General features: G+C 47.3%; 1 protein-coding gene across 1 annotated transcript in view; it reads left to right on the top strand.

Annotated features, from left to right (window-relative positions):
* Positions 1-24,384, top strand: part of FAM241B (family with sequence similarity 241 member B) — a 96,432-nt gene that overhangs the window by 48,170 nt on the left and 23,878 nt on the right. The window lies entirely within an intron of this gene.

Raw genomic sequence — 24,384 nt, 5'->3', positions numbered from 1 at the left:
CAGTTCCCAATCCTGGGGCCAGGTGGGAAAAATCGAGAGAAAGCCACCCCCCACCCCCGCCGGACCAGAGGACCCCCTTTCCCCTCTGCTCATCGCTCTGTGGCTCCAGGCGTTACCTTGCTGTAGGGCGCAAAGAGGTAGAGAGCCGTAGGCAGTGAGAGCAGCGGTGAGCTGCGCTGGCTTTTTCGTCTGCAAGTTCAGCTGAGAAGCAGGCGCTGCCGCTGGAAAGTTTCTTCGGCCCCAGAGAAGAAAAGTGTAAAGGGGGCCCCGGGCCTCTGTTGCTCTCTTTTGGCGCGGCTGCGAGACCCTGCAGATTTTCTGAGCCGCCAGTCGTGTGCCCCCTTGGCACGCTTTATCTGCTGCGCCCGGGCTAGGAGCGTGCCTGCCCCGCTGCTGCCCGCGCCGCCGTCCAATCAGCGCCCGGGCCAGGGGGCCGCGCCACGCGAGCCCGCTCCGCCCTTCGAGGGGCACAGCTGGATTCCGGACAAAGGGATGGATGGGGTCGGGGGAGGGGAATGCCGCTCTGTTTGCTTTCTCCCCGCGGGCTCTGTCCCAGCAACTCTCGGTTCCTCAAAGAGCCTCGCCCAGTGAGAAGGGCCTTGTCTAGCTCGCGTCTGGCGGCCCCAAACCGCTTTGCTCCATTCTGGCTTTCCTTGGCATCTGTCCAGACCCTTTCTTGGTACCCTGAAGGGGGCTTTGAGAAGTCAGTAGGGTAGGTCAATCCCCGTGTGTTACACAAGGGGAAACTGAGGCTCAGAAAGGAGGCAGCTTGCCCCCAAACCACTCTGAAAGGACAAGGAGCCAGGTGTCCTGTCAGCTTGGAGGAGCAGCCACTAATTCCTAGTGCCATTCTGCTCTCCTCCTCTATGGGTCAGGTTAGGAAATACAGAGGGTGATGTTTCACTGACCCTTTCTATTTGGGGAGGAGGCACAGGCTGACCACAGAGAGAGATCCTGCCTATGTCCCTGCCACTTAGAGACCTTTGCCTGGGGATGATGAGCCCCCCACCATGCCCTGAGATGATGCCCCATGCTCAGATGTAGGTGCTTAGAACCTCTCCCCTCATCCCACCACCCATCAGAAACCTAAGACATTTTTATCGTGCCTCAGAGTTGGAGGGTGGCTATGGTGGGACCTCCAGGGGCATTCCACCACTGCCAATTGTGGACAGTACCCTAGCAATCTGCCGGGGCCTGTGGGGGAAGAGCTCAGATGAGAAGGGGTCAGGAGAGGGCCAGGAGTTCACAGCGAGCCCCTGTGTATTTTAAATGCCCCTGGAGTGCTGGTGCTTCAAGAAGCAGATCAACTCTTTCTCCCCTTAGTCCTCCTGTCCAATCACAGGCCGGCAGGGGCTGCCTGCACTACCTGGTGCAAACCCCTAGGCAGGGGTCAGGCAGTGAGCACAAGGCAGGGTGTCTTCAAGACCCCCAGTTAGCAATGTGTGGAAATAAAAGTGAGCCTGAACACACCATCCCTCCTTTCTTCCCCCGCCTGTCCCTTTGTCTCTGCTTTGGACACCCTGTGGTCTTCTGCTTCTGGTCAGTCAGGGTGAGTGTGCCCCCGGGGAGAAAGCCGAGTCTGGGAAGACCGGGGTCTGGATTAAGTCCCTGCAGGCCCCGAAGGCTTCACTTTCTGGCGGAACCAGATAACCTGAGCCTCTGGAAGCTGGCAGAGGGGGGCAGGACCCGGCAGGGAAACTGAGGGGATAGGGTGAGGGAATGAGGTAAGTAAGTCTGCATATCTGCCCTAGTGACAGCCTCTTGACACTTGCCCAGTCTGCTCGGAGGGCGAAGTTACCTTGAGGCAGAGAGAGGGTGGATATGCTTGGGAGCCAGGGAGCCAGGGCTCTAGGTCTGCGTGGAGGCGACGGTGCTGTCCTCAGGATCTCAGCTGCTGTGCTGTTGGCAGAGGCTCCTTCCCTTGTTGCTTGGGAACTGAAGCTAGGAGCCAGGCTCCAGACCAACTAAGGGACCCTGCCGAGACTCCTGAGTTCCACATTTTGCTGCTGCTCCTCCCTTAGGTCACAACTTGCTCCAAACTTGTCTTCTAGTCGTAAGAACCTTAGGCCCACTTTTTTTTTTTTTTTTTTTTTGCGCTACGCGGGCCTCTCACCATTGTGGCCTCTCCCATTGCGGAGCACAGGCTCTGGATGCGCAGGCCCAGTGGCTCACGGGCCTAGCCACTCCGCGGCATGTGGGATCCTCCCAGATCGGGGCACGAACCTGTGTCCCCTGCATCGGCAGGCAGACTCTCAACCACTGCGCCATCAGGGAAGCCCCTTAGGCCCATTTTACAAATGGAAAGTCAAGGCCCAGAAAGGGTAAGTGACTCAACACAAGGTCACACAGCAAGTTCTAGCAGAATCACATAGAACTCAGGTCCTAAGACTCCTAGTCCTAGATTCTCCCTTGCAGCTGTTGCCTCTCTTTGATTGGGGGAAATTTTTTTTTTCAAGGCAAAACCAGACATCCCCAAATGTAGAAGATAGAAGTCCTGTGTCTATGAGGAATGACAGAATCAGAGGACAAAAAGGATAGTGGCCCCATCTCCCAGTGCCAAGGGGAGCCAGTATGCACTCAGGCTCCGTCTCTCTACTTTCACACCCTATACACCTGCCTTGCTTGATTTCTATCCTGCAAATTAGGATCTGAGAGAGGAAACCCAAAGCGTGCTTCCCTAGGGCTAGGGGACCCAGCCTGGCTCCGAGGAGGGAGCCCTGGCCATAAGGGATCAAAGCACCCCTATGGGTCCCTGGAGGCCTGAAGAGCAGCCCACAACCAGGGCTCTCATCCTGCAGTGGCCCTCAGATGAGAACTGAAGGCGGGACTCGCCTTGGCTCAGTCTTGCCTCAGGTGGCCCATGTGTACTGATGAGAGCCGCAGGGCAAGCTTTCTGCACCAGGGAAGATTCTGGGGATATTTGGGAATCTTCTTGACTGGGAGAGAAATCTGGCACCTTCTGAGAATTCTTATCCAGCTTCCCCAGCGTCATTCCAGCTCAGGGCTCTCCAGGGCTTGCGGGCTGCCACCACTCCTGCTTTGCGCAAAACACAGGGCGAGGAGCGCGCAGCGACCGGGGGGCAGCGATCTCCTTGAGGCACTCAAGAACTCTCCGCAGCCCTTCCTCTGGTCTGGAGGGTGGGGCCGGAGGTCGAGGAGTCCTGGGGGATTAGAGATCAAGGATCCACGTCTTCCCTTTCAGCTGTAGAGGATGCGCAGCCCCCTCTCCAAAGTTAATTCCTGTACTTTTGGCGGCGGAGGCGCAGGCTGTGATAACTCAGTGTGCGCTGGCGGTATTTGTGAATGGGCTCTTCCAGCCGGGAGCAGAGCCTGTTCCTGAAGCCCCCGGCCGGCCACCGCCTCTAAGGCCTTTGGGAACCCCGCACCCCTCAACTCTCTGAGACCTAGGCTTGCCTGGAGGCTGAGGGGGCCCAGGAGAGAGGCGACAGCCTGATGCCTGGAGACCGCGGGCAGATTGGAAAAGAAGGAAGGCAGTGGTCTGCCCTGCCGCCTTCCCGTCGGCGGGGGGAATCTTAGCAGTGCCTGGGGGCTCTTTGAGAAACGAGGGGAAGGGAGGGGGGCCACAGGAGGCTGAATAGCTAATGACTTGACAGAGGAGGGGGCTTCTTTCTCTCTCCTTCGCCTCCACACTGAAAGAGGGCAAGACAAAAATCTGGCGAGCGAGCTGCCCAGGCCGAGACTAGCCACTTCAAACAGCCCTTCAAACAAAAGGAGACGACGAAAAGAAAGCCCCACCTGTCTCCAGTGTTTGCTAAAATAATAATAAATAGATTTCGTTTAATAAATAATTACAAGAGATTGTAAAGTGGAGTGCTTTGGAAAACATCTACTGCGGGAGTCCCGCAGCCAGCCGTCACCTGCTCCCAAGGCGGGCAACTTTATTGTTAAGCCACCCCCCAACTAGTTTGCCTCTGATAAACCCTCTCTCGTTTTCACAGTGACTGTTTACTCATAGTTAGCACAATATTACCTTTGCCGTGATAAACCCAGATGGGGGAGACCTGGCCCCTGGCCCCTGGGCACACCTGTCCCAGAAGCTGACACATGGATTTGGCACGGAGCAGGCCTTCCCCCGCCTCCCCTGGCCTTCCCCCGTGTACATTGGCCCAATTGCCACCCATTTATAACAGGTTGGCTGCAAGGCCTATCTCGGTCCTATTTGTCTTCTTTTATTGAAAGCATATGGTCTCCAGGGGCTCACCAGCCCCATATTTCATCTGCCGGGAGCTGGGGCGCTTCCGCAGGCTGGTGCTGCCCTGCGCTCTGCTCCCCACCCAACGGCTGCTGCGCCAGCTGAAAGGATGGCGGAGGTGGGGTGGGGAGAGATAAGGAGGGCTCCTCATTTGCTTTGGGAGAGAAGCTGTTCCCCCAGAGACTCCCCCTCCCCGACTCAGGGAGCTCGTGCGCTCCTGAATGGGTAGCCGGTTCTTTTTCTTGGGTAGGTGAGAGGGCGCCATATGCCACCCCCCAGGGCGCACGAGGGAGCTCCGGCCCCGGGAGTCCTCGAACAAAGGGAAGAGAGGGCCCCGGACCTCAGGAGCATCCGAGGTCTTTATTTGCAGATGCCCCTCCCTGCCTAGGGCCGCTTCCCCCCGGGCGTCCGTAGCTCGCACGCAGCGCCTGGAAACAAAGTGTCTACATTATCTCCGCCGCGGACGGAGACAGTGAATGCGTGAAAAGGTGCATTGCGCACCAAGACACCTGTTGAAGCGGCGCCTCTTCTCAGCGCCTCTCTCTGCTCTGCCTTCAGTTAGGAGGGAGTGGGGGGTGGGAGGAGGGAGAGATACTGTGATTTGTGGCGACATATGTTGAGCAGATCGGTGTGTACTCTTCACAGGGACACACGCACCCTCGCTCCCATACACACCCCGAGAGAAGGAGCAGCTGCTCTCCTCACCTTCTCCCGACATAATACCTGGGCCAGGCGCTTTGGCGTAGCCTTTTGAGACTCCAGCTCTCCCCACCCTCTCTGCCTTCTGCCCCCACCCGCTGTCCCAGTCTTGGCAGCTTCGCTGTAGGACTTTATTGTCAAATTTAACAGATGCACGTTTGTTCCCAGCGCCCGGGCCTCAAACACACACATACACACACGCAGACATCCACAGAAAACGCGACAAATGACACAGATGCGGAGCGCGAAATGTCCATATGCCGGGCTCCGCGCCCGCGCGGACTGGGGAAACAAACAGGGCTGTGTGATTTTTCCCTCCCCAGAAAGGAAGAAACGGAAATCGCCCGGGGGGCCGTGAGGCCCCTCCAGGCGCCTCCAATTTCGCGCTTGCCCCTTGGCGCGGTGGCGCACTGCGCGGCGCTGGGGGCCAGGAGAGCGCAAGGTGTGGACGCAGAGCGCAGAAGGAAATGCTGCAGGAAAGGGGCCCCTGGGAGAAGCGATGAGGGCTGGAAGCTCTGCAGGTGCGGGTTCGGCACTGCCTGACCTCTGGCCCTCACTTGACCGCTGGGCTTCTAAACTCCTGAGTGGTGAAGACGCCTTGGTCCTTACAGGATTCCCTGGGTGGGCATCCACCTGAGGCGCACTAGGGCCGGAGGAGTCCGTTGGGCGCGCTTCACCAGCCCACTTATCTCCTTGGCGGGTGCGCTAACAGAGCATGATAAGGAGAGCAGTGGATGGGGGAGAGGGGGCCTGGCTCTGCCAATATCCCTGTGCCACCTGAGCAAATTATTTTACACGGGCCTCGGTTTCCCCTCTGTTAAAGGAAAAAGCTGTGAAGGAAATACTTTGTAATTTTCTTTTCAAGTTTTGCAAAATTTGGAAGTCTTGGATAGCAATGGGCCTTAGGCTGTGAGTGGGGGAAAGCCAGAGGCAGTGTAGCTATCCTCCGCTCCCCAACACCCATCTGGTTCCCAGATGTGAGCTTCTGGTTGGATGAGTCTTTCACCAACATTTGAGTGGCTGAGGGCAGTGTTGGTCGTAGGGAAAGACAGACACTGAGGGGTTTAGGAAGCTGTCTTCTGTCCCTCTGTCTTTCAACTCTCAGGGCATAGGCAACCTTTGGGCCACTGTGACATTCGGTGACAGTCAGGCATGCCTGATGAAACCAGGCTTTCAGACCTTCATTTCTTCCAGTGCCAGGATGGAGCTGGGAAGCTGGGTGGTGGATGTAAGGCTCTTAAGCCCTTTAGTGTCTCCAGGCCTGTTTTTGGAGAAGAACATGCCCCTCCCACCTCCATTGTGAGCTTGGATGAACTCTGCTCGTTCTGAAAGAGAGAGACAGCTTCCCTCAGCCTTTCACAAACTGTCTTTATTTTCTGTGTGCGTGGTTTTTTTTTTTTTTTTTTGACTGTAGGGGTTCTGACCTTTCTGAGGTCCACTGGCCCAGGGCAGGGGGCAGTCTCCTTTGGGAGAAATCTCCTTTGTAGAAGTCAGGGCTGGTGCTGGCAGGGGAGCCCTCTGCCTGGTGGTCCCTCTGTTCCCCTGTCCTGCTGTCCCCTACCCAACCACCCCCAGCCCTGTGGGGATTCTGTATAGGCAACAGCAGTCAGAACCAAAGGGTGTCAGAACTGCTGTGAGTTGGGGTGAGGGCACCTCACTTTTTGAGGTCACCATAGATGAGATACTCACCCCACCTCCAGTTATCAGATTGGGAAGGCAACCTAATAAAGGGACAGGGGTAGAAGGTGGGCAGGGTCAAGAGTTAATTCTAGAGTAACTCAGTGGAGAAGCCACAGAATGTAATGCTTTCTACGAAGCACTTAATAGCATTCTATCCGTATAGAACCTTGAAGGAGGCAGAGCACCCTCTCACACAACCTGTGCGGGCTCCAGGAAGGGATTTTTCTTGTTCCCATTTTACGCCTCACCAGTCTGAAGCTCAAGGTCATAGAGCCGAGTCTGGAACTCCTCTTCCCTGTGTCCCCTCCAGCCAGCTGGCAGGGAATCTTCATTTAGTCACCCTCCTGGCCCCCTACCCACTGCCCACACTCCAGGATCTTCATCCTGCCACCCCCTGGAGCCCTTTGGAGATGGGCAGGTCTCAGCCAGGGCTTTGGGGGCACAGGAGTTGAGGGGTTTGAGAACAATAAATAAGGCAGACTTTTCCCTTCTCTCTTGTCTTCGTCTTCCTGTGGCTTCCAAGAGCCTCCCCTAGCTCCTGGCAATGCTACGGAGGCAGGGCCAGGCTTGCAGGCCCTTGAGAGTGCGCACCTTCTTAATTTGTGTGCCCAAGGCACCTCACTTAACTTCACTGCAGCCCCAGCCCTGCTGTGAGGGCAATAAGCTTCCTGTCCCCCCTTTAGACTGTAAAATAAGTGGGCCCAAGTTTTTTTTTTTTTTGAAATCATTTTATTTATTTATTTTTTAACATCTTTATTGGGGTATAATTGCTTTACAATGGTGTGTTAGTTTCTGCTTTATAACAAAGTGAATCAGTTATACATATACATATGTTCCCATATGTCTTGCATCTCCCTCCCTCCCACGGGCCCAAGTTTTTTTGATTATGTGGCACTCTCAGAAAACTATTTTAGGCACACCCTTCAAGATATGTTAGCTACTTATAATTCTTCACGTATTATGTACAATATAAAGCATATGCAAAATATGATTTATTGTAAATGATAGATGTCTTTCTGTACCAGACAGGGCAAGTAGTGGAAAAGAGAATGTGATTTGAGCCAGACACCCTGGGTTCCATTTTGGATTTCTGTGCCTAGCAGCTGTGTAACTTTGGCTAATTGACTCAACCTCTCTGAGCCACCTCCATTTTCTCACCTATAAAATGGGCATAATAATAGAGTACCTACCTCATGGGGCTTAAATGATCGGATTTGTTTAAAGTGATCAACAGCAGCAGGTAGTGAGTGCTCAGTCTTTATGAATACAATGTAATATGTACTTTATAAAACATACCTTCAAAGAAATTTGCACCCAGGAAATAAAAATAAATATAACTAGAAGTCCTAATACGTGACTCTCCTCATGCTCCCCCGTCCAGGCAACCCACTTTGAAGGCTGCTGTGGTGTGGCCACCGTAGCAGTATCATCAACAGTTATGACACAGGTTTATATTTGATGGGTACTTTATCACCCGTTATTATTTCTCACCACACCAGTGAGGCCACAAGGTCAGAGATCTTAATCCCGTTTTACATATGAAGAAACTGAGGCTTCACAGAGCTGATGTGACTCACCCAAGGGCAACCAATTTGTACTGTGGAATGGGAATAAGAATCTAAGTCTTCTGACCCCACATCTGTGCCTCGTCCACCCTGGCTCTATGTTACACTGTGGATCCCACTTATGAGCTGGTTGTAAACCCAACCCAGTTAGGATCTTGCAGAACAACTGCCAAGGAAGGGGGTGTGGGCTAATCAATGAGCTGGTGGTGTGTGCATATGGCTCATTCACTCTTGTCCAGCAGAAACTGTAGTGGGCTTGGAGGCCCCTGGCATGTGACCTTATTTGGTGGGTGGGGTACACTTTGCAGATGTTAAGTGTAGAAGGGAGCACTTTTATGCAGAGCTTCAAGTCTGCACAGGAAACAGCAAATCAAATTCCTGTCAATGCAATTGCCCAGATACCAAGATGGCCTGGGTTAATTGGGCACACCTTACCTTTGTCCCATAAATGTTTATGAAGGGTCATCAGGAGACAGTGGTGGCCAGCTGTTCCCTACAGTCACAGAGATTAGACTCAGGGGAAGTGGTTTGAGTTGAAAAGGCAGGGATATAGGCTATTTATGACCATGTCTTCCCTAATAGATAAACATGGTAAGAGTCCTCTTCAGGTGAGGTGGAATCCTCTCTGTAAAGACCTCCCATTCCTGGCATAGAATGGTTATATAGTCTGCTTAGAGGCAGGGGGATGGCCTGGATGATCCCAGGAGACCGTATCCATCCCCATGACTTTTCCACTGGGACTATTCAGTTTTATAGAACACACTTGGGGAGTCAAGTCACCTGCCACAGAAGTCCTTCAAGATCATGGGTGGAATTTATTACTATAGTTCTTAACCTGAGTGAATTGGAAGTAATACCAGTCCCCTTCTGAAGCATTACAGAACAATAGCACAAACCCATGATATGCTAGGTGTTGTGAGAAATATCAAGAACCAGAGGGTTGGGGCTGAGGAATACCTTCACTAGTATGTGGTCCCCAACACTAAGTTGACACATGATTGGGAACAGAAAGGAAATTTGTCTTGTCCAGTGTCACACTACAAGTGTGGCCAAGTCAGAACTCAGGTCTCTTTCCACTATTATTCCATGATCAAGTCCCAGAGCCCTTGCTCTGTGTTGTTCTCATTTGGTACCCACCCTTCTCTGCCTGGTGTGTGGAGGTCCCTTGTCCTGTGTCTCCCTCAGTAGAGGATGAGCTCCCTGAGGACAGGGGCTGTGTCATGTTGAGAATTTAGCAAGGATGTTGTAAATGGTGGGTCTCCAATAGAGACCAGCTTTATGGGCCCAGGCAGGTGAAGGTTATGTGAGACCTGAGTATCTGGGCAGCCAGCCGGAGGTTGGCAGGATATGGAAGGAGTGGAAGGGGCTGATCAGACCCCGTCTGCTGTTGTAAACTCTGATGCAGGTAACGCAGCTGAGGCTGTGGGGATGATGGAAGCAGAAAAAGGGAGGCACATTCTTCCCTTTAAGGGCACAACCTGGAAGTGGTATACATTACTTCTGCTTATGTTCGGATCAACTAGTACTTAATCCCATGTTTCATTTAGCTGCAAGGGAGGCTGGGAAATGTAGTCTGAAGTCTAGGTCACCATATGCCTAGTTATAAATTGGAAATCTATTAACAACAGTCTTTATCACACTTAGTTATTAGAAAAGATGAACTTTTCCTCCTTGGACTTCAGTAGGGATCCTTAATGTAGTGTCCATCCCCCAGCCTGGGGGCTCCCAAGGATTGTGAAACCCCAAAGTTAGTAGGCAATGTTCCGTGTATGCATGCATCTTTCTGAGAAAATTTGAGTTTCATTAGGTCATCAAGGGGTCCTTGGCCCTCTGCCCCAAACATTAAGAATTTACTATGGTCTGAAGGTTGCTGAGAAATTTTGTGCAAGTCATACAATCTCTCTGAATTTTTTTTTTGAGAATTCTTTTCTCTTCTATAGAGATGTGCTGAGGCTCTGAGTGAATAAAGAGCTTTGAATAAAGTTCTGGCAAAACAAAATGAAGGTCTCTCAGTCATTTAGCATATATGCACTGAAACCTGAAGTGGACCAAGCACTGTGGTCAGCGCTAGGAATAAATCTAGTCCCTGCCTCAAGAGCTCAGAGTCTAGTGGCGAGACAACAGGCACCTAGACTAGGAATTACAGAACTCTTCTGTGCCTACTATCGCAGATCAGCCCTCTGGTAGCCCAGAAGTCTGAAAATTTAACAAGTACCCCAGGTGCTTTTGATATGAAGCCAGAGTTGGGGCCAGGCCACAGATGACTAGCTTATAAGCTTTTGAGGAGGTCACTGCAGGCAAAGATGCAGGAACCGAGGGTGGCAGGAAGAGTCCTGGGCTCTGGGTTCTAACTCCAGCTCTGTGGAACTGTAGACAGCTCCTCTGTAGACTGCTCACTCATTCATGAAGAGCAGTTACAGAGAGTGATCAAGAGCAGACTGTGGACATTCACAGAAAGATAGACAAAATGAAAAGGCAGAGGACTTTGTACCAGATGAAGGGACGAGATAAAACCCCAGAAAAACAACTAAATGAAGTGGAGATAGGCAACCTTCCGGAAAAAGAATTCAGAATAATGATAGTGAAGATGATCCAGGACCTCGGAAAAAGAATGGAGGCAAAGATCGAGAAGATGCAAGAAATGTTTAACAAAGACCTAGACGAATTAAAGAACACACAAACAGAGATGAACAATACAATAACTGAAATGAAAACTACACTAGAAGGAATCAATAGCAGAATAACTGAGGCAGAAGAACGGATAAGTGACCTGGAAGACAGAATGGTGGACTTCCCTGCTGCGGAACAGAATAAAGAAAAAAGAATGAAAAGAAATGAAGACAGCTTAAGAGACCTCTGGAACAATATTAAATGCAACAACATTTGCATTATAGGGGTCCCTGAAAGAGAAGAGAGAGAAGAAGGACCAGAGAAAATATTTGAAGAGATTGTAGTCAAAAACTTCCCCAACATGGGAAAGGAAATAGCCACCCAGTCCAGGAAGCGCAGTGAGTCCTATACAGGATAAACCCAAGGAGAAACACACCGAGACACATAGTAACCAAACTGGCAAAAATTAAAGACAAAGAAAAATTATTGAAAGGAGCAAAGGAAAAAAGACAAATAACATACAAGGGAATTCTCATAAGGTTAACAGCTGATTTCTCAGCAGAAACTCTACAAGCCAGAAGGGAGTGGTACGATATATTTAAAGTGATGAAAGGGAAGAACCTACAACCAAGATTACTCTACCCGGCAAGGATCTCATTCAGATTCAACAGAGAAATCAAAAGCTTTACAGACAAGCAAAAGCTAAGAGAATTCAGCACCCCCAAACCAGCTCTACAACAAATGCTAAAGGAACTTTTCTAAGTGGGAAACACAAGAGAAGAAAAGGACCTACAAAAATAAACCCATAACAATTAAGAAAATGGTCATAGGAACATGCATATCAATAATTACCTTAAACATGAGTGGATTAAATGCTCCAACCAAAAGACACAGGCTCGCTGAATGGATACAAAAACAAGACCCACATATGTGCTGTCTACAAGAGACCCACTTCAGACCTAGGGACACATACACACTGAAAGCGAGGGGATGGAAAAATATATTCCATGCAAATGGAAATCAAAAGAAAGCTGGAGTAGCAATACTCATATCAGATAAAATAGACTTTAAAATAAAGAATGGGGCTTCCCTGGTGGCGCAGTGGTTGAGAGTCTGCCTGCCGATGCAGGGGACATGTGTTCGTGCCCTGGTCCGGGAGGCTCCCACATGCCGCGGAGTGGCTGGGCCCGTGAGCCGTGGCCGCTGAGCCTGTGCGTCCGGAGCCTGTGCTCTGCATCGGGAGAGGCCACAGCAGTGAGAGACCCGCGTACCGCGAAAGAAAGAAAGAAAGAGAGAGAGAGAGAGAGAAAGAAAGAAAGAAAGAAAGAAAGAAAGAAAGAAAGAAAGAAAGAGAGAGAGAAAGAAAGAAAGAAAGAAAGAAAGTTACAAGAGACAAGGAAGGACACTACATAATGATCAAGGGATCAATCCAAGAAGAAGATATAACAATTATAAATATATATGCACCCAACATAGGAGCACCTCAATACATAAGGCAACTGTTAACAGCTATAAGATAGGAAATCGACAGTAACAGAATAATAGTGGGGGACTTTAGCACCTCACTTACAACAATGGACAGATCATCCAAACAGAAAATTAATAAGGAAACAGAAGCTTTAAATGACACAATAGGCCAGATAGATTTAATTGATATTTATAGGACATTCCATCCAAAAACAGCAGATTACACTTTCTTCTCAAGTGCACACGGAGCATTCTCCAAGATAGATCACATCTTGGGTCACAAATCAAGCCTCGGTAAATTTAAGAAAATTGAAATCATTTCAAGCATCTTTTCTGACCACAACGCTATGCGATTAGAAATCAATGACAGGGAAAAAAATGTAAAAAACACAAACACATGGAGGCTAAACAATACGTTACTAAATAACCAAGAGATAACTTAAGAAATCAAAGAGGAAACCAAAAAATACTTAGAGACAAATTATAACGAAAACACGACGATCCAAAACATATGGAATGCAGCAAAAGCAGTTCTAAGAGGGAAGTTTATAGCAATACAAGCCTACCTCAAGAAACAAGAAAAATCTCAAATAAACAATCTAACATTACACCTAAAGGAACTAGAGAAAGAAGAACAAACAAAACCCAAAGTTAGTAAAAGGAAAGAAACCATAAAGATCAGAGCAGAAATAAATGAAATAGACACAAAGAAAACAATAGCTAAGATCAATAAAACTAAAAGCTGGTTCTTTGAGAAGATAAACAAAATTGATAAATCTTTAGCCAGACTCATCAAGAAAAAGAGGGAGAGGACTCAAATCAATAAAATTAGAAATGAAAAAGGAGAAGTTACAATGGACCCGCAGAAATACAAAACATCATAAGAGACCACTACAAGCAACTCTATGCCAATAAACTGGACAACCTGGAAAAAATGGACAAATTCTTAGAAAGGTATAACCTTCCAAGACTGAACCAGGAAGAAATAGAAAATATGAAGAGACCAATCACAAGTAATGGAATTGAAACTGTGATTAAAAACTTTCCAACAAACAAAAGTCCAGGACCAGTTGGCTTCACAGGTGAATACTATCAAACATTTAGAGAAGAGCTAACACCCATCCTTCTCAAACTCTTCCAAAAAATTTCAGTGGAAGGAACACCTGCAAACTCGTTCTACGAGACCACCATCACCCTGATACCAAAACCAGACAAAGATACTACAAAAAAATAAAATTACAGACCAATATCACAGATGAATATAGATGCAAAAATCCTCAACAAAATACTAGCAAACAGAATCCAACAACACATTAAAAGGATCATACAGCATGATCAAATGGGATTTATCCCAGGAATGCAAGGATTCTTCAATATACGGAAATCAATCAATGTGATACACCATATTAACAAATTGAAGAATAAAAACCATATGATCATCTCAATAGATGCAGAAAAGACTTTTGACAAAATTCAACACCCATTTATAGTAAGAAACTCTCCAAAAAGTGGGCATAGAGGGAACCTACCTCAACATAATAAAGGCCATATATGACAAACCCACAGCAAACATCATTCTCAATGGTGAAAAACTGAAAACATTTCCTGTAACATCCCGAACAAGACAAGGATGCCCACTCTCTCCACTATTATTCAGCATAGTTTTGGAAGTCCTAGCCGTGGCAATCAGAGAAGAAAAAGAAATAAAATGAATATAGATTGGAAAAGAAGAAGTAAAACTGTCTCTGTCTGCAGATGACATGATACTATACATAGAGAATCCTAAAGGTGCCACCAGAAAACGACTAGAGCTAATGAATGAATTTGGTAAAGTTGCAGGATACAAAATAAATGCACAGAAATCTCTTGCATTCCTATACACTAACAACGAAAGATCAGAAAGAGAAGTTAAGGAAATAATCCCATTCACCATTGCAACCAAAAGAATAAAATATCTAGGAATAAACCTACCTAAGGAGGTAAAAGACCTGTACTCAGAAAACTATAAGACACTGATGAAAGAAATCAAAGATGACACAAACAGATGGAGAGATATACCATGTTCTTGGATTGGAAGAATCAATATTGTGAAAATGATTATACTACCCAAAGCAACCTACAGATCCAATGCACTCCCCATCAAATTACCACTGGCATTTTTTACAGAACTAGAACAAAAAATCTTAAAATTTGTTTGGAGACACAAAAGACCCCGAAAATCCAAAGCAGTCTTGAGGGAAAAAAACAGAGCTGGAGGAATCAGACTCCCTGACTTCAGACTATACTGCAAAGCTACAGTAATCAAGACAATATGGTACTGGCACAAAAACAGAAATATAGCTCAGTGGAACAGGATACAAAGCCCAGAGATAAACCCACACACCTATGGTCAACTAATCTATGACAAAGGTGGCAAGGATATACAATGGAGAAAAGACAGTCTCTTCAATAAGTGGTGCTGGGAAAACTAGACAGCTACATGTCAAAGAATGAAATTAGAACACTCCCTAACAGCAAACACAAAAATAAACTCAAAATGGTCTAAATGTAAGACCGGACACTATAAAACTCTTAGAGGAAAACATAGGAAGAACACTCTTTACGTAAATCACAGCAATATCTTTTTTGATCCACCTCCTACAGAAATGGAAATAAAAACAAAAATAAATGGGACCTAATGAAACTTAAAAGCTTTTGCAAAGCAAAGGAAACTACAAACAAGACAAAAAGACAACCCTCAGAATGGGAGAAAATATTTGCAAATGAATCAACGGACAAAGGATTAATCTCCAAAATATATAAACAGCTCATGCAGCTCAACATTAAGAAAACAAACAACCCAATCCAAAAATGGGCAGAAGACCTAAATAGACACTTCACCAAGGAAGACATACAGATGGCCAAGAAGCACATGAAAAGCTGCTCAACATCACTAATTGTTAGAGAAATGCAAATCAAAACTACAATGAGGTATCACCTCACACCAGTTAGAATGGGCATCATTAGAAACTCTACAAACAACAAATGCTGGAGAGAGTGTGGAGAAAAGGGAACACCTTGCACTGTTGGTGGGAATGTAAATTGATACAGCCACTATGGAGAACAGTATGGACGTTCCTTAAAAAACTAAAAATAGGGCTTCCCTGGTGGCGCAGTGGTTGAGAGTCCGCCTGCCGATGCAGGGGACACGGGTTCGTTCCCCGGTCCGGGGAGATCTCACATGCCACGGAGCGAGCCATGGCCGCTGAGCCTGTGTGCCCGGAGCCTGTGCTCTGCAGTGGGAGAGGCCACAGCAGTGAGAGGCCCACGTACCGCAAAAAAAAAAAAAAAAACAAAACTAAAAATAGAATTACCATATGACCCAGCAATCCCGCTACTGTGCATATACCCGGAGAAAACCATAGTTCAAAAAGACACATACACCCCAATGTTCATTGCAGCACTATTTACAATAGCCAGGTCATGGAAACAACGTAAATGCCCGTTGACAGATGAATGGATAAAGAAGATGTGGCACATATATATACAATGGAATATTACTCAGCCCTAAAATGGAATGAAATTGGGTCATTTGTTGAGACTTGGATGGATCTAGAGACTGTCATACAGAGTGAAGTAAGTCAGAAAGAGAAAAACAAATATTGTATATTAACACATATATGTGGAACCTAGAGAAATGGTACAGATGAACTGGTTTGCAGAGCAGAAATAGAGACACAGATGTAGAGAACAAACGTATGGACACCAATGGGGGAAAGTGGCGAGGGGTGGTGATGGTGGGATGAGCTGGGAGATTAGGATTGACAGGCATACATTAATATGTATAAAATAGATAACTAATAAGAACCTGCTGTATAAAAAAAAATAAAATTCAAAAAAACAAAAAGTAAACTGTGGAGTCAGCTAGGTAGGTCTGAATACAGGCTATGGACGGATCTTAATCTCTTTGTAATGTTGGACTAATTACTTAATTTCTCTGGCTTTGATTCTTTTATCTAAAAATGGATGCAACCACAGTGCTCACATCCAAGGTTGTTCTTGTTTTAAATGAGCTAATAGATGTCTAGCACTTAGAATAGTGCCCAGCTCATAGCAAGGGCAATGCTTTATTGAGGGTTACTGGGTGCTGGCCACTGGGTCCATGATAAGGATGCACAGGAGAGCAAAACACACAGTCTCTTACAGGCTGACAGCCCGTCTACTTGGGGGAGGCAGATGTTAACAAAGCAGTCATACGAATAGATGATGACAAACCCTGGTGAGAGCTATGAGCGACAAGCTTTAGGGTGCAAAGGAAGCTTGCAATCAGGGAAGGTGTTCTAGAGAGAGGACCAACATTTAAGGCCTGAAGCAGGAAAGAGCATGGCACATTTGATCTAGTGAAAGGGCCTTGTGGATGGGGCACAGAGAAGAAGGGAGAGAGGTTTGAGATGAAGCTGGAAGGCTGGCAGGGCTCCTTTTGGTAGGGCTGGGCCCTGCATAGCTTCATGGGTATTTACCTTGAGAGCAGTAGGTGGCCACTGAGTGGTTTTGAACTGGGGACTGGCATGTTCACAATGTACATTTATGGAGAGATCAGTGTGTATGTGAAGAGCAGATTGGTGTACACAGATGGGAAGCCAAGGGGCCTGTACGGGTGAGAGGATGGGGCTTGACTGGGGCCAGGGCATGGAGAGAAATGGCTGGATCTAGCTGAGAGAGGGAGAGTGGGCAGAGTCTGGCAATAGATCAAGTATGGGGCATTAGGGAAGGGATAATAGAAATAATGGGGCCCTTGTCAGTGAGATGGAGATCACCAGAAGACATGTTGCATTTGGTGCCTTTGAGATGTCCAAGACGGGTCTTGGTGGAAGTGTGTGCTGGAGATGCACATTTGTTAAGCCATCTGGGTATAGCCAGTGTTTGGGAATAGATGAGACAGTTTAGGGAAAGAGCATGGAGTGAAAATAGGAGGGCCTGGGAGTCTAAGGAACTCCAGGCTTTAAAGGCATAAGAGAGGAGGAAGAGCTAAGGAGATTGAGGAGGAGTGGCCAGAAAGGAAGGAGGACCACCAGGAAGGTGCGTTGTCCTGAAGGCAAGGGAAGGGTCTCTTAATTCTGCCTGGAGTAGGACACAAGGTATGAACCAGCTTGAGGGAGAGCTGAATGTTCCATATGGATATAAGAAAGCATTGTCATTACAAATGTAGTGCTGTGAGTGAAAGTGTTCTACAAACAGCAGAGGGCTCTGCAAACGCATGAGACTAGCCACGTGAGGTGTGTGGTGAGAACTCACATTACAGTGCAGGGAGACACTATGGAATTCATCCCTAATCTTGTTTCATTAGCCAGTCTTTGCTGGTCCATATTTTACACCTCAGGAAATGCCATGAGGACGAAAGTCTGGAGACAGAGGATGAGGGGAAAAGCCTCGGAGAAAGCAGGAGGTGATGGTCCTGAAATATTAAAATATGCAATTTTTTCAAATCCGTGTCTTAGGGGAAAAAGTTGTTTCCACTTCTCCAGAGGCCTTTCCTGGCATTTCAGCTCCAACATAAATCTCCTGTCTTAGAATGCCCGCATTGCATTGTGTATGATCAAGGGATTTATGTCATAGAAAAGAAGGTGAGGAATTGGATACAGGTTCATGGCATCCACTGGTTATTTCACATATGGCATCTTTGAGAAGCTGCTGCCTAACAGAGTGTTGGAATGGGCTGCTGAAGGTACCAATGAGTCAGAAAGGATAGGATACCATCCTCCAGAACAGAGCATACATTCTTTTGTTTGTTTGTTTATTGAAATATAGTTGATTTACAATATTATGTTAGTTTCAGGTGTACTACACAGTGATTTGACACTTGTATATATTATGAAGTGATCACTATGATAAGTCTAGTAACCATCTGTTTCCATACAAAGTTATTACAGTATTACTGACCATATTCCTTATGCTGTATATGACATTACCATGACTTATTTTATAACTGGAGGTTTTTACCTCTTAATCCCCTTCACCTATTTCAACCCTACCCTGGTAACCATCTATTTATTCTCTGTATCTACCAGTCTGTTTTTATTTTGTTTTGTTTTTTTTGTTTTTTTAGGTTCCACATGTAAGTGAGATACTTGTCTTTCTGTCTGATTTCACTTAGAATAATAGCCTCTACCCAGCCATGTTGTCACAAATTGCAAAATTTCATTTTTATGGCTGAGTAATATTCCATTGTGTATGTATGTGTGTGTATATATATATATCTTCTTGATCCATTCATCTATCAACAAACACTTAGGTTACTTCCATATCTTGGCTATTATAAATAATGCTGCAGTGAACATTGGTGTGCATATGTCTTTTTGTATCCATTCAGCCAATCTGTGTCTTTTGGTGGGAGCATTTAATCCATTTACATTTAAGGTAATTATCGATATGTGTGTTCCTATTCCCATTTTCTTAATTGTTTTGGGTTCGTTATTGTAGGTCTTTTCCTTCTTTTGTGTTTCTTGCCTAGAGAAGTTCCTTTAGCAGTTGTTGTAGATCTGGTTTGGTGGTGCTGAACTCTCTCAGCTTTTGCTTGTCTGTAAAGGTTTTAATTTCTCCATCAAATCTGAATGAGATCCTTGCTGGGTAGAGTAATCTTGGTTGCAGGTTTTTCTCCTTCAACACTTTCAATATGTCCTGCCACTCCCTTCTGGCTTGCAGAGTTTCTGCTGAAAGATCAGCTGTTAACCTTATGGGGATTCCCTTGTGTGTTATTTGTTGTTTTTCCCTTGCTGCTTTTAATATGTTTTCTTTGTATTTAATTTTTGACAGTTTGATTAATATGTGTCTTGGCGTATTTCTCCTTGGATTTATCCTGTATGGGACTCTCTGTGCTTCCTGGACTTGATTAACTATTTCCTTTCCCATATTAGGGAAGTTTTCAACTATAATCTCTTCAAATATTTTCTCAGTCCCTTTCTTTTTCTCTTCTTCTTCTGGAACCCCTATAACTCGAATGTTGGTGCGTTTAATGTTGTCCCAGAGGTCTCTGAGACTGTCCTCAGTTCTTTTCATTCTTTTTTCTTTATTCTGCTCTGCAGTAGTTATTTCCACTATTTTATCTTCCAGGTCACTTATCCGTTCTTCTGCTTCAGTTATTCTGCTATTGATCCCATCTAGAGTACTTTTAATTTCATTTATTGTGTTGTTCATCGTTGCTTGTTTCATCTTTAGTTCTTCTAGGTCCTTGTTAACTGATTCTTGCATTTTGTCCATTCTATTGTCCATTCTATCTCCAAGATTTCGGATCAACCTTACTATCATTATTCTGAATTCTTTTTCAGGTAGACTGCCTATTTCCTCTTCATTTGTTAGGTCTGGTGGGTTTTAATCTTGCTCCTTCATCTGCTGTGTGTTTTTCTGTCTTTTCATTTTGCTGATCTTACTGTGTTTGGGGTCTCCTTTTTTGCAGGCTGCAGGTTCGTAGTTCCTGTTGTTTTTTGTGTCTGTCCCCAGTGGCTAAGGTTGGTTCAGTGGATTGTGTAGGCTTCCTGGTGGAGGGTACTAGTGCCTGTGTTCTGGTGGATGAGGCTAGATCTTGTCTTTCTGGTGGGCAGGTCCACGTCTGGTGGTGTGTTTTGGGGTGTCTGTAGACTTATTATGATTTTGGGCAGCCTCTCTGCTAATGGGTGGGGTTGTGTTCCTGTCTTGCTAGTTGTTTGGCATAGGATGTCCAGCACTGTAGCTTGCTGGTCGTTGAGTGAAGCTGGGTGCTGGCGTTGAGACGGAGATCTCTCGGAGATTTTTGCTGTTTGATATTACGTGCAGCTGGGAGGCCTCTTGTGGACCAGTGTCCTGAAGTTGGCTCTCCCACCTCAGAGGCACAGCACTGACTCCTGGCTGCAGCACCAAGAGCCTTTCATCCACAGGGCTCCTTAATTTGGGATGATTCGTTGTCTATTCAGGTATTCCACAGATGCAGGGTATATCAAGTTGATTGTGGAGCTTTAATCCGCTGCTTCTGAGGCTGCTGGGAGAGATTTCCCTTTCTCTTCTTTGTTCTCACAGTTCCCAGGGGCTCAGCTTTGGATTTGGCCCCGCCTGTGCGTGTAGGTCGCCGGAGGGCGTCTGTTCTTTGCTCAGACAGGACGGGGTTAAAGGAGCCGCTGATTCGGAGGCTCTGGCTCACTCAGGCTGGGGGGTAGGGAGGGTCACGGAGTGTAGGGCGGGCCTGCAGCGGCAGACGCCGGTGTGACGTTGCAGCCTGAGGCGCGCCGTGCGTTCTCCCGGGGGAGTTGTCCCTGGATCCCGGGACCCTGGCAGTGGCGGGCTGCACAGGCTCCCCGGAAGGGCGTGTGGCTAGTGACCTGTGTTCGCACACAGGCCTCCTGGTGGCGGCAGCAGCGGCCTTAGCGTCTCATGTCTGTCTCTGGGCTCCGCACTTTTAGCCGCGGCTCGCGCCCGTCCCTGGAGCTCTCTCAAGCAGCGTTCTTAATCCCCTCTCATCGTGCACCAGGAAACAAAGAGGGACGTAAAAGTTTCTTGCCTCTTCGGCAGGTCCAGACTTTTCCCCGGACTCTCTCCCGGCTAGCCGTGGTGCACTAACGCCCTGCAGGCTGTGTTCACGCCGCCAACCTCAGTCCTCTCCCGGGGCTGCCAACCTCAGTCCTCTCCCGGGGCTCCGACAAAAGCCGGAGCCTCAGCTCGCAGCCCCGCCCGCCCCGGCGGGTGAGCAGACAAGCTCCGCTTTGCCCTCCGCACCCCTGTTGCTGCGCTCTCCTCCGCGGCTCCCAAGCTCCCCCACTCCGCCTCCCGAAGTCTCCACCCGCGAAGGGGCTTCCTAGTGTGTGGACACTTTTCCTCCTTCACAGCTCTCTCCCGCTGGTGCAGGACCCGTCCCTATCCTTTTGTCTCTGTTTAGTTTTTTCTTTTGTCCTAACCAGGTACGTGGGGGGTTCCTTGCCTTTTGGGAGGTCTGAGGTCTTCTGCCAGCGTTCAGTAGGTGCTCCGTAGGAGTTGTTCCACGCGTAGATGTATTTCTGGTTTATCTGTGGGGAGGAAGGTGATCTCCACGTCTTACTCTTCCGCCATCTTCCCGGAAGTCCCTGCATATGTCTTTTTGAATTAGTGTTTTGTCTTCTTTGGGTAAATACCCCAAAGTTAAATTGCTGGATCGTATTGCAATTTGATTTTTAATTCTTTGAGGAACCTCCATACTGTTTTCATAGTGGCTGCACCAATTTACAATCCCCACCAATAGTGCATGGGGGTTTCCTTTTCTTCACATCCTTACCAACACTTGTTATTTGTTGTCTTTTTGATGATAGCCATTCTGACAGGTCTGAGGTGATATTTCGTTATGGTTTTTTTTTTTTCTTGTGGTACGTGGGCGTCTCACTGTTGTGATCTCTCCCGCTGTGGAGCACAGGCTCCAGATGCGCAGGCTCAGTGGCCATGGCTCACGGGCCCAGCCGCTCCGTGGCCTGTGGGATCTTCCCGGACCGGGGCACGAACCTGTGTCCCCTGCATCGGCAGGCAGACTCTCAACCACTGCGCCACCAGGGAAGCCCTCATTGTGGTTTTGATTTGCATTTCCCTTATGATTAGTGTTGTGGGGCATCTTTCATGTGTCTCTTGGCCATCTGTATGTCTTCTTTGGCAGACATAGTGTACATTCTAAATCAACAATCTATATGGTGCTGTATACTCAGTAGGATAGAACACACAAGTCCCGGAATCAATAGAGTGGAGGCAGGAGTAGCCCCACTCTCTATCACACTCAATGACCCTTTTGGGGAATTTAGCTCTCTGCCTCCACCATTTTGGGTGTGCAGACCCTAGAAACCCAAAGGGAGAGTGCTCCAACAGGAGATAGAACATGAGTGCATGGAACTACAAGTTTAGGTTGCAGCCTTGGCATATCAAGCTCCTTGAAGCAGGAAGGTGAGTCATCATCTTGGCAGGAGTAGTTGATTTCAATCCCCAGAATGATGTAGACAACTGATGCAAAGTGGAGGCGGGGAGTAATATGTTCATTACCCAGATGATCTACTTGGATGAATCTTGGTGAAAGACGGACAAGTGTAGCAGCCACAACCTGAGTAGGGCATGGTGATAGGGGCTCAGACCTCTCAGGGATGAGGGTCATGCCATCAGGTAAACCACTGAGCCCAGCAGAGATAATATCTATGGGGGAAGGAAATCTAGAATGGATTGAAAATGAGGGGGATTATGTGTATCAGTTGTAGCCCAAGATCAGATACATAGCAGGTATTGTTTTCTTCTAGCTGATGCCTTCATTTTCTGAGTTATCCCCCAGTAAATAAACCGTCCCATAATTCTAGAGAAGTTGCACCCTGAACTTATCTAAAGAAATTAATCTGAGATCTGAGCAGCACAAGGGGTGGATTGTAGTGGATGCTACAGTGATGCTCTATCCAGTTTGCTCTTTAGCAATAAAGGATTTACTCTTTTAGATGCTAGAAGTGCCTTTGGCTGTTAACCCTCCTCAGAGATTGCCTCAGGTCAATGTAGTTGCCATGGCCAAGGTCATGTTTCCTTCTTGCACAGCCTGCATCTGATGACTGGTCAAAGTGGGGTATAGATATCCATCCCCATCACCCCAACTTGGGATAACCTTAAGGACCATCCCAGCTTCAGAGCTTTCTTGGGTAGAATGAGACCTTTGTTGAGAACATATCTCAGCCTAACTTCACCCTCTTCCCAGTCAGGCTTTCTTCCTTTCCTGTCCCCTCCACAGGTTTGGTCCTAAGAGAACTCTCCCATAAACTCCCTGCACAGTAATCTCCACGTCAGAGTCTGTTGCCTGGGGAAGCTGACTTGAGACATCGCTTTGCAGAGTTAGTGTTTTGGAGATAATAATAGAACCACTGAACTTTTAGAGGTGGAAGGGATGTAAGGATAATCTAGTAATACCTCAACCACTTCATCTTTTAAATGAAGACCCCAAAGTTCAAGAGTAGCCTTGCCCAGAGTTAGTTGCTGGATCTAATCACTCCCAGGTTGTCTAAGGATTGGCTTCCTGACTTGACCTATTATGACTCCTTTGAAATCTTGGTTTGACACAAGGGCCAGCAAACTATAGCCAGCCACCTGTTTTTGTAAATAAAGTTTTGTTGAACACAGCTATGCTCATTGATTTAGGTGCTACAACAGCAGAGTTCAATAGTCACAACAGAGACTTTATGGCCCACAGTGCCTAAAACATTTACTAACTGGCCCTTTACAAGAAAGTTTGCTGACATGTTTTAACAGATGAATCAGTCAAGGTCCAGTGAGAAAAAGAGAAAGTACTCTAGGTACTTCAGCTGAGGGAATTTAATATAGGAAATTGGTCAAGCAGGTGTTGGAAGCAAAAATTACCTGAAGGTGAAAAAGCAAAAAGTTTATGCCAAGGGAACACAGAGTAATAACTGCAGGAAGCAGCTACTATCTCTAGGAATGGGGGTTAGAATCTACAAGTTCAGAGCAGGGTTTCCTTGAAGCCAGAGCTCAGAGCTCTGAGGAGGGGCATTGGCTGGTGCTGCTACTGCTGGCTAAGGAGGAGTGACGAGACTGGTGCTGAGATTGCCAAAGGAAGCTGGAAGTTTCTTGCCTAGAATCAGTTTCCACTGTCAGGGCCATTGTTGGGGCCATGCTGATAGGAAACTCCAGCAAATAGGAGAAGCAAGTCCCTTCTCACCTCTTCTTGTCTGCCAGTCTCCCTCTAGTGACCCCTGTGGTCAAACCTTACAGGAAGCTGGCAGGTAAAGCAGGTATGTGGTTTGCACACTCAGTTCCAGCACAGCAGAGCAGAGTATAGAAGGAGCTGAGAAATAGAAACACAGTGACCTGCCCCATAGACCGGGATAATGTTAGAGCTGCTAGTTAGCTTCTGTCTCAAGTTCTCCCCAGGCCTGGCAGAAGGAGTAGGGTAGCAACAGAAATAGTCCTATGCCCCATAGACTTGCCCTGCTTGGGCCCTACAGGTCCTCTCCTATTTGTGGGCAAGTCACAGGGAAAATGGTCAGATTAATGGGTCTGAGTCAAAGATGTGCTCTAGGGACTGTTGGGATAAGCCTATGTCCCAATAAAGAAACATTCTTTTCTGTCTGAGGATAAGCCTTGCCAGATATATCTGCTTCCTTTGCAGCTCAAATTAGTATTATGAGTCTCATTAGCTCTGATTCA

This window comes from Globicephala melas, chromosome 16 (genome assembly GCF_963455315.2).
Source record: "Globicephala melas chromosome 16, mGloMel1.2, whole genome shotgun sequence".
In the NCBI taxonomy this organism is placed as follows: Eukaryota; Metazoa; Chordata; class Mammalia; order Artiodactyla; family Delphinidae; genus Globicephala; species Globicephala melas.
This window is presented reverse-complemented; position numbering and strand designations above follow the sequence as displayed.